Below are 13,057 nucleotides of genomic sequence, written 5' to 3'. Positions count from 1 at the left end.
AAATACAATTTGAACACAATTAAGCACCTTTTGTCCATGAATTTCAAATAATTAGCCAATAAATAATAAAAATCTATACTAAATATGTAGCTAAATATGCAAATATCAATCTGACTTAAGCGGGAAGATTGAAATAAAAGATAAATCAAAGCGATCGGTAGAGGTATCGCGATAGTTGCTTGTATCTAGAAATGCTACCATTTAAGATATGATTAGAACATGAAGGAAGGTGTAGTCTGTTCTAGAATTTGACTCTAGAAGACCTGAGTCCAAGCAATGCATCATACAATGAGAGGTCATTAGAACATGACCCATCGGTCTATTATGATAATCGAAGGAAGAAACTTATCTCAAGTTTGTTAAAGAAGGATTCTCCAATAAAGATCGAGATAGTGACATGAAGATCATGATTGGAAGTCTAACATGAGATAGAGAGCGGGTCCCAGATCAGTCAGGAAGTCTTAGAGTTAGATACTCGTTCAAAGAAATATCAAAGTTACGGTTATTACTTAGGATGAAGAGATAACATATAGAGTCATCATGTGAGCCCTGTTTCATTGATGGTTCCGGGACATAATCATCCTAACTGGGAGAAAATTGTAACGCCCGTAGATCCGGGCTAGTAAATTTAGAGATAATAGGGGTCGAAAACGACTTTTCTACAAGATATTATTTAGAATAAATAATCTAACCGAGTTGTAGAATATCTCAAGGGTTCCGTACGTATAAAGAATGCCGAAATCCGAGTTATAACGAAGAAGTTATGGCCCGTCGAAGTTTTTCGGCAAAACCTACACGGCACCGGGAGACGTAAATTGTGAATTTACGATAGATGACTTTTTGGCCTTAGTGATCTAAACAAAACTTGTAGTATACGTTAAACCGAGAACATACAAAAAAAGAACGCCTAAATATGACTTCGTATGAGGAAGTTATGAATTTTCTAAGATTTGGAATTGTAGTGCATGGCCCGAAACACGAATTTTAGTTCGAGCGGTTTTTGGCCTACGCAACCTAAATGAGAGTTGAAGATCTCATTAATTGGAACTCAACGATAAAAAGACAGACGAAAACGGAGTCCGTATGAAGGAGTTACGAATTCTTCGCGGTCATTTAACAGCCTAATCCCCTCCTATTGTTAAATTTAAGATCGGTCAAGAATTATCCGACGGAGTGTAAATATAAGTTGTAGATAATGTTTTTACCTACGCGTGGATATGAAGAACGTCGAAAACGAAGCTCGTATGTGAAAGTTACGGGGTTTAGAATTGGGCAGGGTGCTGAGCGAAATCGGGTGACGTGGCTGAATATGGGCCAAGGCTTTCTCCCCAAGGCAAGCCACTAGGTGGTGACACCTGGCCATGGACTCGATGAGTAGGACCTCCTACTCGACGAGTAGAGCAGGATTCCAGCCTATAAATAAAGGTGTCGGGTTCCCTCATTCTTCACACCATTCCAACTTCTTCTCTCTCTCTAAACCCTCTCTCTAGCCCCCAAAACCCACCTAAAGTCTAGGTAAACACCCTAGCACCCGAAGGAAGCCCCGAGGCTCCCGAAGCCTCGAGAAAAGAGCCTTTCGGCTCAGAAACTCTGCTCCGGCGGAGCCCGGTTTTTTTGAGAAAACCCACTGTAAGTGAGATACGCCTACGCTATTTTTAATATAGCTTCTAATTAATTATAGTAACATTATTAGGACCTTAAAATAATTATTTGGGCTATTATTATGAGTTATATAAGAGTGTTGCTTAACGCTTATATAATAGTAATAATAGCTAGACTATTAAGTAGTCGCGGTTAACGTTAGACTAAACCTAGGGGTATTGATACTAGGTTTTGTCAAGAGAAAATTGTTTTGAGATAACGAAGTGTTGTCCGAATACCGAGTCACCACCTTACCAGGTGAGTGCATAGTTACTTTCATCTTACACATAGATATGCAGTATTTTATAGAAACTACATGGTATGTATGCATATTATTTGTATACTTGCTATCTATGCTGGATGAACGATTTTATACAAGTTTTATATGATTTAAACTGTATATTTATTTTGTATCTACATAATATGTTGGGTAAAACATGGGTAGACGAAATATGAGTTGGATGATGAGTTGAGAGGTGATATAGACCATGAGGTAAGGGTGAGAGATGGACGATGTGAGAAGCCTTGTTCCCAAATGCTGGCCCCGTCATCTAGCAGAGTATGGATGACAACCACGGACTATTCTAGGCAGTCCAGTGGAACACTAGCAAGCTCGCATCCTGTAGGTGTTGTGAACGATGTGTTCACCCGATGTACTCTAAACCCTGGCAATCATCCAGACTTGGTGCCTAAACCTTGGCGATCATGCAGACTTGGTGCCAAAACCCTGGCGACTATGCGAACTTAGTGCCTGTTGTATAAACCCTGGCGACTATGCAGACTTAGTGCCTAAAACCATGGTGACTATGCGGACTTAGTGCCTGTTGTATAAATCCTGGCGACTATGCAGACTTAGTGCCTAAACCCCGGTGATGATGGACTCCGTGCCGATTCCTTAGGATGATCCTTAGGAATGAATGAACGAAAAATATTTGATTCTTAGGGTAGATCCTTAAGTGTAAAGAAGATAATGGGGATGGGTAATTGGGTTGATTGTTTGATGTTTAAACATAATAAATATATTATTATGGGTTGTAAACCCTATGTACTCACCAGGTTTTCCAACCTGATCCACTTAGTTTATTTGAATCACAGGTGTAGAGATGAAGTTAAATCACACTGAGAGATTAAGGAGATATACATCATTAGTGATAATGAGTGTAAGTTATGTTTATGCGTATGTTTCTGTATTGACGATGACATCCCAATGTTTTAAAATGAATAAAATACATTTCTTCGGAAATGCTTTGATAAGGTATTTATCATGTTTTTTCTGGGAACAAATTCCGCAACATTTTTATTAAAAAGGGTACTCTGATTTTTATAAAGCATAAACAAAAATCGGTCTTTTCTGGCCGTGAAAATGGGGATGTCACTATGCATATCAAGTATTATTTCACAATAAATTTCATCTAGAACACTCTACTTAAACAAAAATTCGTAACCCAAGAATCTAAATCAAGTAAAAATTGGGTTTTCAACATACTAAGGCCATTATTCTACCAAAAATTTGAGCTTTAATAAGATCGGAAGTAAAAGATGTTACCTTGTTGGAAGAAAGTAGAACAAATCAAGAGAATCAAGATGGTTGCTTGGAGAGAATTTGGCACGTCAAGTGGGTGTGTCGGCTGTGTAAAATGAAAGTGTTTTTCAATTAGGGTAAAAACCCTAATTTACAAAATTGTAAAATTATATTTTTTTCAGTAAATTAAATCTACTCTTCAAGTCAGTAAACGGACTCCCCGAGTCAGGTCGCGATTACAACTTTCTGGTTCGTAAGGACTCGCCGAGTCACGGGTGGACTCGCCGAGTCATTTATTTGAAAAAGAATTCATCATTTTACATGTTATTCACCACACCCCACACTCAGACCTTGCTTGTCCTCAAGCAATCATTTTAGACAATTAAGAAGATTTAGATAGACAAATCCTAAGAAACGAAGAAAAAAAACGCAATATAAAACGAAAAAGAAAGGTAAAAGAAAGCAAACTCTATTGACGGGTTGCCTCCCGTTAAGAGCTTCTTTTTTAGGAGTCTTTAGCTGGACTCCTTCCCGCTCTACGTGTCAGCAGTTGTCTCCAAGTCCAGCCCTACTTCAAGTCTTTCATCTTGTGGCATTCCTTCTTCGTAGTTCTTAACTCGATGCCCATTGACTTTAAAGCTTGACCCATCTTTACTCCATAACTCAACCACTCCATAAGGATAGACATGCTTTACTGAAAACCGCCCAGTCCAATGAGTGCGTAATTTTCCCGGAAAGAGCTTAAGACTTGAATTGTATAATAGCACTTTTTTCCTTCCTCAAACTCTTTATTACCCTTCAACCTTGCATCATGCCATCTTTTGGTCTTATCCTTATAAATTAATGAGTTAGTATAATACTCATTCCTCAATTCTTAAAAGGCATTCATTTGCAAGAGTCGATTTGCACGCAACTCATGTGGCTCAAAATTGCATGTTTTCAAGGCCCAATAGGCTTTGTGTTCAAGCTCCACGGGTAAATGGCAATTTTTACCATACACTAGTCTATAAGGTGTGGTTCCAATGGGTGTTTTGAATGCGGTTCTAAATGTCCAAAGTGCATCATCTAATTTGTCCGCCCAATGTTTTCTATTGTGCCCCACCGATTTCTCCAATATTCTTTTTAGTGCCCTATTTGTAATTTCTGTCTGCCCATTTGATTGTGGATGGTAAGGTGTTGAAAATCTATGGCGTACCCTATATTTTTGCAACACTTTTGCTAGTTGATCATTAGAAAAGTGGGTTCCCCTATCACTAATTAATGCTTTAGGCACTCCAAATCTTGAGAATAATTTTCTTAAAAATTTAATCACAATTCTTGCATCATTAGTTTGTAGTGCTTGTGCTTCCGCCCATTTTGACACATAATCCACCGCCACGAGTATGTATTTGTTGCCTTTGGATGAAGGAAATGGTCCCATGAAATCTATACCCCACACATCAATGATTTCACAAACTTGAATATTCATTTGGGGCATTTCATTCCTTGCCGATATATTGCCCGTTCTTTGGAAAGTATCACATTCCTTCACGTATGTAGTAGCATCCTCGAAAATAGTAGGCCAATACCAGTATCAAACACTTTTTTAGCAGTGTATTGTACCCCATGATGTCCTCCTGCTGGTCCATTGTGGCAATGCTCTATTATGTCCCGACTTTCCTTGCCAAAAACACATCTTCTGATGATTCCATCCGCACAACTCCTAAAAAGATAAGGCACATCCCAAAATAATATTTTATTTTGGAAAAGAGCTTCTTCTTTTGTTGATGGGTAAGGCCTTTTGGAAGGTAATTACCAGCCAAGTAATTTGCAATGTCTGCATACCATGGTTCCTCATCCATAATCACCATCAAGTATTCTTCCGGGAAGTCATCTTCAATACCCATATTATCTATCTCGTCCCTTTCTGGATTTTCTAGCATAGATAGATGGTCAGCAACTACGTTCTCCATCCCCTTTTTATCCTTGATCTCTATGTCAAATTCTTGTAATAGAAGTACCCATCGGATTAGTCTTGGATTTGCATCCTTCTTGGCAAACAAGTACTTAATAGCAGAGTGGTCAGTGAAAACAGTGGTTTTAGATAAAATAAGTTAAGGGCGGAATTTGTCAAAAGCATACACCACGGCTAGTAATTATTTTTCAGTAGTGGTGTTGTTTTCTTGGGCTGGACTTAAAGTCTTGCTTGCATAATAAATGGGTCGAAAGTGCTTATCAACCCTTTGGCCAAGTATAGCTCCTAATGTAAATTCGCTTGCGTCACACATTATTTCAAAAGACAAGTTCCAATTCGAGGCAATAATGATTGTGGAATTAGTTAATTTATCTTTCAATATTTCAAAAGCTGCTAGACACTCTTTAGAAAATTTAAAAGGTGCACCTTTTAAAAGTAATTGAGTTAGAGGTTTAGTTATTTTAGAAAAATCTTTTATAAAATGACGGTAAAAACCCGTGTGACCTAAAAAACAGCCAATGCCCTTCACATTAGTTGGTGGAGGCAATTTAGCAATTGTATCATTTTTTTCCCGATCCACCTCAATCCCCGCCTTGGATACCTTGTGACCTAATACACTGCCCTCTTTTACCATAAAGTCACATTTCTCCCAATTCAGAACTAAATCGGTCTTTACCACTTAGCAAGCATCAAGTCAAGGTTAGCAATACAATCATGAATGGAAGATCCAAAAACAGAAAAGTCGTCCATAAATACTTCCATAAACTTTTCCACCATGTCGTGGAATATTGCCGTCATGCATCTTTGAAAGGTCGCGGGCGCATTGCATAACCTAAAAGGCATGCGGCGATAAGAAAAAGTCCCACTCGGGCAAGTGAAAGTAGTCTTTTCTTGGTCAATTGGTTCTATGGGTATTTGGAAGTAACCCGAAAATCCATCTAAGAAACAGTAATAACTATGGCCAGATAATCTTTCAAGCATTTGATCAATAAAAGGTAAGGGAAAATGGTCTTTACGAGTGGCATCGTTTAGCTTTCGGTAATCGATGCACACTCACCAACCGGTTACCGTTCGAGTTGGAATGAGCTCGTTCTTCTCGTTTGTCACTACCGTCATTCCTCCTTTCTTGGGCACCACTTGAACGGGGCTAACCCATGGACTATTGGAAATATAATAAATGATCCTCGCAACCAATAGTTTGACTACCTCCTTTTTGACCACTTCTTGCATGTTTGGGTTTATCCGCCTTTGATGTTGCACTACTGGCTTTGCTCATTCTTCCAGGTTGATCTTGTGAGTGCAATAAGAAGGGCTTATTCCTTTTATGTCGGTGATATTCCATGTAATGGCACGCTTTATTTTCTTTAAGACATGAGCTAACACTTGTTTTTCAGATTTGGAGAGGTCAGAAGCTATAATAATAGGTTTTTGATCACCATCCTCAAGAAATGCATACTCCAAAAGATCTAGTAAAGTTTTAAGGTCTGATTTCGTATTTTGTAAACTGAACACGTCAATTTTAGGTAGGTGACTCGTCGAGTCCATGCCAAAATCCTGTGTGATCGCGATTTCTCGATCCGACTCATCGAGTCGGTGTATCTGACTCGGCGAGTCGAGTTTTCTGCACTTCTGAGTATTTCATTGTATTCAGCTTCTTCAAGTAGTCTCTCTATATCCCTTATGCCCCCTTCAGCATCAAAATCGTCTTTGAAGGCAGTGGAATTTTTTTTTGACTTGTCTTCCTTCCATTCTTCCAGTAATTCTTCCAACATATCCACCGAAAATGTCGTGTCATCACTAAACCTTGCGTGCTTCATGGGTTGATCAACTCGAAATGTAACTGATTCGTCTCCCACCCGAAGGGTAAGTTTAGAATCTCGCATGTTTACTATATCACTCGCGGTATTAAGTAAAGGTCTTCCAAGTATGATCAGGACTTGAGGATCCGCTTCCATGTCTAGAACTATGAAGTCCGTGGGGAACACAAATTTATCAACTTTTACCAATAGGTCCTCGCATATCCCCTTGGAAACGTCACCGTTTTATTAGCTAAGTGAATTGCCATTCGAATTGGCCTTGGCTCCAGAAGGTCTAGTTTCTTAAAAAATGAATATGACATGAGATTTACACTTGCCCCTGAGTCAACCAATGCATGTATAGTTGTTAAATTTCCGAACTAACAGGGCAAGGTCAAACTACCCGGGTCACCTTTCTTCTTAGGTAGTTTGTTCAGCATGGCGGCTGAGGAATTTTCATTGAGGACTACCTCCTTTACTTCTTCCATCTTATTTCTATTCGTAAGAAGCTCCTTTAAAAATTTGGCATACTTGGGCATTTGTGTAACTGCTTGGATGAAGGGCATATTAATTTGAAGGGCTTTGATGTGTTCCAGGAACTTTTGATAATCTATATCATGCTTATATTGTCTAGTTCGGCCTGGTAATGATAGCGGAGGTTGATAGAGTTTAACAGGAGACTCTCTTTTGTGATCAAGTGGGGGACTCGTCGAGTCTGTGTCTTCGACTCGGCGAGTCGAATCGGGTTTCAGTGATTTTTGCTTTTCTGCTTCCTTCTCTTGTACCAGTTTCAGATCTTCTTGCTGAATAAGGGTCAGAGGAGTAATAATCTTCCCACTCCTAGTTGTCATGATGTTTATATGTGCGCCTCTCTGATTATTTTCGGTATTACTAGGAAGTCAACCCGGTTGTCTTTTGTTTATTTGTAGTGCAAGTTGGCCTAGTTGTTTTTCAATGTTCAGAATAGATGCTTGTTGATTCCTTAGTAGAGTGTGTTGATCTATCATCATTGTGTGGTGTTCTTTAATCATGCCTTGGTGATCCCTTAACATATTTCGTTGCTCTTTTATTGCAGTGTCAGTGTCATTATGTCTCTTCTCGGATGCAGCTACAAATCTTGTGAGCATGTCCTCCAAATCAGATTTCTTTTCTTGCACCAGCTCCTCTTTTTGATAAAAAACCCTTGCTTTCTCCTTATACTTTTCCTCCTTTTCCTTTTTGTATTCATCATATGGTAGCCATTCTTTCTTAGGTTTTCGCCAATCAGCATCATATGTATCACCGCATGAATAACACACTTGAGCTTTCTTGTTCTCGTTCTCATCAAGATCACAGTCTTTAGTAAGGTGAGGCCCTCTACAATTTTCACATCCCACTCTAATGGCATGGATGGATTGGTCCATCTTAGTCATTCTTCGGTCCATGCTCTCTAATTTTTCCATCATTGCTGCCATATCATCGGTAATTGAGTTCCCCACACCTCGAGTCGTGTCATTCCTTCGGTTGTGATATTCTCTACAGTGCTTAGAGAATTCTTCAATTAGGGCCTTTATCACTGGGGTGCTTTCTTTGTGAGTGGTCCTTGCGAATCAAGGAGTTGCCTGGTTGCCACATTTACTCCATCATAGAAAATGGAGACTTCTTGTTGAAATTTTAGATCATGATGTGGGCAGTTCCTTAGTAAGCCTTTGTATCTCTCCCATGCCTCGTATAGTGACTCTCCAGCTTGTTTCTCAAAGTTTGCTACGACTTTCTTTAACTTGGCTATCTTTTAGGGAGGGAAAAATTGGTCTATAAATTTCCCTTTCATATTAGCCCAAGTAGTGATGGATCCTGGAGGGAGTGATTTCAGCCAATCTTTTGCGGCTCCCTTGAATGTGCTGGTAGCATACAAATCAAAACAGTGTCACGAGCCACATTAGGGACATTGAAGTAGTCGGCTATGTCATTGACCTCGTCAAGATGTTTGTATGCGTCTTCATGTTCCTTCCCGAAGAATGGAATTTCCTTAAGTTGAGCAAGTATGTGGCCCTTAAGTTCAAAGGTGGCAGTTGCGGGAATCGCGGGTTGCACGAGTCCTGGGTCGGTGTCGTCACACATCCTTTTCTTCCATTTACCCATGGGAACTTCATCGATGTTAGCCATGGTGTTAGCTAGTTCGCCCTCTATGTCGCTTCCTTCTTCAAATTCGCTTTCTTCCTTTTCGGTTTCGTACTTGGTATCTTCCTTCGTGTTGCTGCATTCTCCTACTTTCTTGCCCTTTTTCTTGCTAAAAACTGATTTGAGATTCTTCAACGGTGAATTCTTCGATGTTACGGACTCTCCAACGGTTTTGCTTTTGTTTTTCCTTAGAGTAGCTTTCGGGTCTTCAAGTGGGGTAATCAAAGGTGTACCTCCTCCTCTGGTCATAAACGTACTGCAATCAAAATAGAAAACACGCGTAAAAAGAACAAAAATAAACTAAAAACGAAACTATGCGTTCAACGATGGACTCGTCGAGTCTATTCGTAGGGACTCGGTGAGTTCACTGCCAAAACTGAAAAAAAAGTTAAACAAATTTACTAATGGCTAAAAACTAAAAATCAATCCTAATATTAAATTTACTAAAAGCAGTAACTTTGTGTAAGAAAAATCTCACACAAAGGATCGATAACACTAGTAATCACATTAAATTTTAGAACCATTCCCCGACAACGGGGCCAAAAACTTGATGCGTGTGAAACTAACTAGTTTTATTCCTACTTTTTTTTAATGTAAATTAGACACACAAAAGGCAGTGTACCTGTCTATTGGTGGTATAGTTAAGCAAGCAGGGTATCGAACTCAGGGAACGATAATTAATCTAACTACTAGAATTATCTAAAGAAAACAATAATAAAACAGAAGGATTTTCTCTAGTTTTACAAGACTAGAAACTTAACTCACACTTAAACTAAACAACTAACAGCTAAGCAAGCAAAAATTAACCAAATTCAATAGTAAAAGAGGCTTCTGTTTAGGTTCGAATCATTTGATCCTATGGTTGATTTTATGGTAAATGCAATGGATTAATTTTTCTTTGGCTACCGATTAAGGTGATTAGGTTCACGTTCATTATTACTAATCCTTAGAAAACAGATTAATTCAAGTAGTGGCCAGTTGTCTAAATTTATGAATTTCCTAGTTTATTAATTCGGGTTAGGTAAGACTTGTAGTGGTTAATTAAATTGGTCGTTCAATTAACCTCTTATTGATGGTTCGTCACACAAGCTCACACATTAATTTATCTATTTTCTAGTTGACCCTAGTTTCAGATTCGCTACTCCTAGGCATTTAACAATGTTCTCACATAAATCATACAAAATTAGCAATTAAGAGAAGTTCATGCAACTTAATATGCTGGTTAATTAACTGAAAATAGTTGTAATTAACATATAAGGTTCTTTAACAAGCTTAACAAAACAATATCACCAAATTAAATTAATGCTAACCATAAAATCAATCCATATTCACAAAATCATCTACCCTAAACAGAAGACAAGGGTTTTAGTTCATAATTACAGCAAAAACAAACTCAAGAACGAAATCCATTGGTTTAAACATGATTCAATCAAAAGTTTAAATAAGAGTAACTAGAATTTGCCTTAATCTTCCTCAAAATCAAATTTTGGGTCAATTATTCACTTTCCAGAGCTTCCACTGTGTTCTTAATTGTAGCTTGGCCTTCAAGGGCTCCAGAGAAGTCCTTGGTTTCGGGCACGAATGTCATATTTATAGACTTCTGGAAACAGGGTTGACTCGTCGAGTCTAGGGATCGACTCGCCGAGTCCTTCATTAAAACTTCGTGCACGGCAAGGACTTCTATTGCTTTACGAATGTTCGATCCGACTCTTCGAGTCGGGGTATTGACTCGCCGAGTGCTTCAAGATTTTTGACTTTTTCCTCTTTATTTACTTCTCGAGCTCCCGATTGTTATTTCTGCTTCCTTTTGCTTCCGACCACTTCTTCTAGGCTGAAAATACAATTTAAACGTAATTAAGCACCTTTTGTTCCATATTTGCAATAAAATAGTCAAAAAGTATTAATATTATATACAAAATACATGACTAAATATGCACATATCACTAATTAAATAATATGATTTCACAATTAATATATTATTCTTATAACATATTAATAAATCACAAATAACCTCGTTCTCAAATATCCATCCTATCAAATTGTTCTGTTGAAGGCAACACGAAATGGACAATGCTACTATCGGGTGAAGTACATACAAGTTATAGTTATGGGCTTAGACACTTAATCCAAAAGTCTCCCACTTGGATAAGTCTAATAACTATAATTGGCAATGTAAGTTCAAAATCCGATTAGCAATCGTAGCTCTCAAAAAGTCGCTATCGAACTCTAACGAGTCCACTAGATAAGGGATCATATAATCCTCTGTTCTTCAAGATATCGTGCAGACGATACATCGAACATAGTCATACTTATTGTCCTGCAGTTTATTTCCCAATTTCTGATTTGTTTGACATAGAACTTAATTTAATACATCAATTGAGTCCTGACCAGGCCTGACACACAAGTCAAAACAAAATCATCGAGGGGACCAATATATCGCTTTTAATCCTCTTAGGATAAAAGGAATATATAAACTTCGAATTATATGCTTGTACTAACTACTCGTCAAATCATACACAATAATACGTTTTATAACATCAAGTTACTATTGTGGTTACATATTATTAATGTACAACCAACTCATAATCACTCGTGATAAATTCCATAAAGTGATTCATGTGAGTGTGGGTTTAGTCTAATACTCAAATCTTATTTCAAGAGAACTCATGAATGTTTGTAGCAAACTTTGCTATGTCTAACACCTTAGACAATCTTACAAAAACCCATTCATGACAGTCTACTTTCATAACCTACTTCCAAAGTATGATCGACTATGGATGGTTTGAATAATCTTATTATTCTGGAAGTCAACACATGAAAAAATGAAACAATAGTAAACAATTGACACAAGATAGTAACTTTACTTCTAAATAAAACTTCTTTTATTCAATCATCAAATGTCAATTACATTTTAGCCATTACAAGTTTCTAGATATATATATATATATATATATATATATATATATATATATATATATATATATATATATATCTAATCATTAAAAACTAATATCGTCCTTCAGCCCGATACTCCTAGCGTGCTGCAAGTGCTTAACCCTACTCAGTCCCTTCATAAGGGGATCTGTTGGGTTCTCCTCTGACGATACCCCCTTCATTACGAGGAGTCATTCTTCTACTCGATGTTTTATGAAGTGATATTTTCTGTCGATGTGCCTGGATCTGCCATGATCCCTTGGTTCCTTGGCTAAGGCGACCATACCCTCGTTGTCATAGAAAATATCCATAGGCTCCTTTATAGCTGGTAGAACTCTAAGGTCTCCGATGAAGTTCTTTAGCCATATTGCCTCCTTCGACGTTTCGCTTGCTGCTATGCACTCTGATTCGCATGTTGAATCAGCTAGTCTCCTCTTTGGAACTTTTCCATGCTACTGCTCCTCCATTTAGGGTAAATACCCAGCCCGAATGAGAGCGGAAATTATCTCTGTCGGTCTGAAAGCTGGCGTCACTATACCCTGTCACTCTCAAGTCATCACTCCCACCGAGGGTAAGGACCCATGCCTTAGTCCTCCGCAGGTACTTAAGAATGTTCTTTACTACCGTCCAATGAGCTTTACCTGGATTCCCTTGATATCGACTAACCATGCTCAAAGCAAAGGCTAAATCAGGGCGAGTACATGTCATATCATACATGATCGAGCGAACTGCAAAAGCATATGGTATTCGAGTGATTTCCGCTATCTCAGCATCGGTACTCGGAATCTGAGTCTTACTCAGTTTGGTATTGCTCTGGATAGGCAATTCTCCTTTCTTGGAATTCTCCATGCTGAAACGTTTAAACACATTGTCCGAGTAGGTACTTTGACTAAGTCCTATTAGTCTTTTACTCCTATTTCTTAATATCCTTATCCCTAGAATGTAAGCATCTTCCCCATGGTCCTTGATAACAAAACACTTCCCAAACCATGACTTAACCTCCTGCAAGGTTGTGAGGTCGTTTCCTATGAGCAGTATGTCATCCACATA

The 13,057-nt window shown here is 38.3% G+C and overlaps 1 non-coding gene across 1 annotated transcript; it reads left to right on the top strand.

Annotated features, from left to right (window-relative positions):
- The first annotated feature begins 8,568 nt into the window (after positions 1–8,568).
- On the top strand, positions 8,569–8,675 carry LOC145168092 (small nucleolar RNA R71). Its single transcript, XR_013741681.1, has one exon. It is a non-coding gene; the product is annotated as a small nucleolar RNA R71 (small nucleolar RNA).
- Positions 8,676–13,057: the final 4,382 nt, after the last annotated feature.

The sequence above is a fragment of the Lactuca virosa genome, chromosome 3 (genome assembly GCF_052849685.1).
Source record: "Lactuca virosa cultivar CGN04683 chromosome 3, Lactuca_virosa_CGN04683_v6, whole genome shotgun sequence".
Taxonomy (NCBI): Eukaryota; Viridiplantae; Streptophyta; class Magnoliopsida; order Asterales; family Asteraceae; genus Lactuca; species Lactuca virosa.
The sequence above is the reverse complement of the archived record's forward strand: the minus strand, read 5'-3'. Positions and strand labels throughout refer to the sequence as shown.